The sequence below is a fragment of the Leptonychotes weddellii genome, unplaced genomic scaffold (genome assembly GCF_054177405.1).
Source record: "Leptonychotes weddellii isolate Sample4059 unplaced genomic scaffold, ASM5417740v2 HiC_scaffold_3611, whole genome shotgun sequence".
In the NCBI taxonomy this organism is placed as follows: Eukaryota; Metazoa; Chordata; class Mammalia; order Carnivora; family Phocidae; genus Leptonychotes; species Leptonychotes weddellii.
The window spans coordinates 1-3,881 of NW_027962714.1; the positions used below are offsets into that span (position 1 = coordinate 1).

At 39.0% G+C, this 3,881-nt stretch overlaps 1 pseudogene; it reads right to left on the bottom strand.

Annotated features, from left to right (window-relative positions):
- Nucleotides 1-2,068: 2,068 nt before the first annotated feature.
- LOC102734051 (S-formylglutathione hydrolase pseudogene) lies at nucleotides 2,069-3,438 on the bottom strand (annotated as a pseudogene).
- Between the last annotated feature and the right edge of the window lie 443 nt (nucleotides 3,439-3,881).

Genomic DNA, 3,881 nt, shown 5'->3' on the forward strand with positions numbered 1-3,881 from the left:
CTACCTTCCAGAAAGTGGTCGCTTTTCTGTTCAGAGTTGTTGCTCTTCTTTTCTTCGATCTCCTGTTGAGTTTGTAGGTGTTCAGAATGGTTTGATCCCTATCCAGCTGAATTCCTGAGGAGACGAAATCCAGGTCTACTCCTCTGCCATATTGCCACATCTGAGTAAAGTTCAAAGGCAAGAGGGTTGGACTGGAAGAAGGGGGCAGAAAGAAGAAAGAACTAAATCGGGAGTGGCTCATACTTCAAGTTAGGTTGCACAGAGGGGTGTGTGTGTGTGTTTTCCAAACACCCAATATAAACTCCACAATAGGGAACCACCCATAGATCTTAAAAAAGACTGCCCCCAAAAGCTTCCTACCAGGGGTAAGTCAATCTCAGCAGGAAGAGGCTGCACCATGCCATCAGAGGTAGGTGGTTAGGGGCACTGTAAGTGGCCATCCAGAAAAGGTATTACCTAAGGTATTACAGGAACTATAGCCAGAGATTTCTACTAGGGAAATCTCTGCAGAACCCACAGATAGGTCCCTTGAGAAAGGGCTGGGAACTGTGCACCTGCACCCAGAAAGGGATACCAGATGCAATTGACCTATTCAATAAGACTCCCTGTTTCTCCTCTCTCCCTTCCTCTTAGTCAACCCTGCAAGGGCCAGAAGTCACTACTAAGAAGGTGTATGACTGGACAAACACACACCAAACCCACTGCCTTCCTCCCCCTCCCCACTACAGATTTCTTGAGGCTGTCACAAAGACGGGGAGGGATGAAGAGGTTTTTTGCCAATATTTTCTTATGAAGATTTTCAGACATTCAGCAAAAGTTGAAAAAAATTTACAGCAAACCCCTGTAGACCCACCACCTATCTTTCTCACATATCTACCCATCTCTCTATGCATTCATTACTCCATCTTAGTTTTTATGCATTTCAAAGTGAATTGTAGGGGCGCCTGGGTGGCTCAGTCAGTTAAGCATCTGCCTTCGGCTCAGGTCATGATTCCAGGGTCCTGGGATCGAGCCCCGCATCGGGCTCCCTGCTCAGCAGGGAGTCTGCTTCTCCTTCTCCCTCTGCCCCTCCCCCTGCTTGGGCTCTTTCTCTCTCTCAAACAAATAAATCGAATCTTAAAAAAAAAAAAAGTGAATTGTAGACATCAATATACATCTCCTAAATACCTCAGCATGCATTAACTAGAGTTCAGTACAGTTTTGGATAAAAAGGTTACATATAATGAAATCACAAATCTTAAGTATGTGTTTGTTGAGTTTTGACAAATACGTATGTATAACCCAAAACTCTTCAAACAAAGAACATTACTGTAACCCCCAAAAATCCCCTCATGTTTTCTCTCAGTAAATCCCCACCCACTTTTAGATTTTTTTCAAGCATATATTGGATTGGCCAAATTTTAGAATTCCATGTAAATTAAACCATATAGTAATGACTCCTCTTTTCAGCAAAATGTTTTTGATATTCAACCCTATTGCTGTACATATCAATAGTTCTTTTACTTGTACTACTGAGTAGTATTCCACAGTTGGATTACGATACTTTGCTTATGCATTCTCATGTTTATGGACATGAGGATTGTGTCCAGTTTTTGGCTTTATGAATAAAGCTATTATGTTCTTCTACAAGTCTTGGTTTTTTTTAATATACATTTTCATTGAGTAAATACCTAACAGTGAAGTGACTGGATTTATAGGGTAAGTGTATGTTTACTTTTATAAGGAAATCCCAGAAACTTTCTAAAGTGATTGTACTTTATATTCCCACCAGCAATATGGGAGAATTTCAGTTGCTCCACATTCTTGCCAACATTATTGTTTAATCTTTCCAAACAACCATTTGGTGGGTGTGTAGTGGTATCTCATTGTGGTTTAATTTGTATTTCCTTGATGAATAATGATGTTGAGCACTTTTTCCCATTTGTGTATCATCCTTGCAAAGTGTTTCCTGAAATCTTTTCTTCTTCTAGAGGGTGGATTTTGTTGTTGTTGCCATTGTTGTTTTATCTCTTTATTGTCAGGTTATAAAAAATCTTCACATACCCTCAAACCAAGTGCTCTGTCAGAAAATGGATTTATAAATATTTCCTCCCAGTCTGTGGCTTGCATATTCATTGTCTTAATGTATCTTTTGATTAGCAGAAGTTTTTACCAATTTTCCTGCTAGATCCTGTGTCAGTAGTTATAAGGTGTATTTTTCAAAAAATGTGTTCATTTCATCCACGCTGTTGAATCTGTCACCTTAAAGTTGTTCATAATAGTCTCTCTTTTTTCAGGTTTTATATATTTATTCAGAAAGTGATGCAACTATGGAATGACGCATTTTAGCACTATGAAATCCAATGCCTTGAAATCCTTTCGCCCCACAGTTCTATTTATTACAATTTTATAATCCTGAAGAAATTCTCTTATCTGAAGTTTTTCACGCATTCAGGTATTTTGCATGATGTCTGATGTGTTCAGTAATAAAGGCTGCAATGAAGTAGTAGCTATGATCATAACCCTCTTGTAATCCAAAAACAATAGGGACTTTCTTTTCTGTACCTGCAGCTATATGAAGTTATCAGGTAATTGTCCATCTGTAGGCAACTGGTCATCTTTTCCTTAATTAATTAGTATGTCCAGCTGAGCACCTGGATAGGACTTCACAAGTTGGGTAGCATCATCAGCCTTCTATTTACTTTGATCTGTTCCCAAATATCCACTAAAACCTTTTTTTTTTTTTTTTTTGCCCCAATAACAGAGCACTGGGTTGCAAATTGGAGCAAATACTGACACAGATTTTGGATTTTCCAGGATTCTTCAAAGCACAAATCAGAGTTCCGTGGCCTCCCCTAGAGTGGCCAAAAATAGACCTTCTTTGGAGGGTCTGTTGCAGAATTGGCATTTATGAGTTGGGGAAGTTCCGCAGTTACATAAGTACATTCTGTAGTTAGTTTTCCAAGGATCTTCAGTGACATCCACTTAAAACCTGGCACTGGTGTCAAAGTTCCAGCTCTCATCTTCTCCTTTAATATTACAGCCACGAGGGCTGGCATCTGGAGCAATGACGACAAGGCCATGTTCAGAGGCAGCTTGATGATAACCATACTTTGATATAAAATTTTGTTCAGTGCAAGTTAAACCAGACAACCATGCAGTGAAGGACATTTTCCAGTTTCTACCTCTGGTGGTAAGTAGATAGCAAATTTCATTTTGCAGTTCCGTTTGACACTGTCATGTTCAAAAACTTTCTACAATCCTCCAAAGCACTTGTTGCTGGAAATCTGTTTGAATGCCGTGCTTCTCCTGACCAACTGCTACTTCCTTTTTTGTCTGCACCAAAGGATGGATGATCCTTGAGGATTGGTGGCAGGCAGGGAAATGAGCAGCAACCAGAGTGGAAAGGTGGGGCCTCATCATTTAAACTTGTTCAGAATACTGTCTTACCCTCCTCATGTCCATAGGATCTGTAGTGATAACCCCTCTTTCACTTCTGATATGGAGAATTAGTGTTATCTCCCCTTTTTTGCATGATCAGAGTAGCTAATGGTTTAGTAATTTCAATCTTTTCAAAGAGCCAACTTTTGCTTTGTTAATTTTCTTTCTTTTCTGTTTTCATTTGTCCGACCTCTGCACTTTTATTTTTATAATTTCCTTCATACTACTTCCTTTGGGTTTTCTTTGACTTTTTTGTTCCCCCTGTCTTCTTCAGGCCATTGGTTTTAGACCTTCCCCTTTTTCTAATATAAGCATATATCACTATAAGTTTCCCTCTAAGCACTACTACAGTTGTATTCTACAAATGTTGGTATGTTGTATTTTTTTATTAGCATTCAGATTATAATGTTTTCTATTTTCTCCTGTGATTTTTTTTCTTTGACCCATGGATTATATTTCAT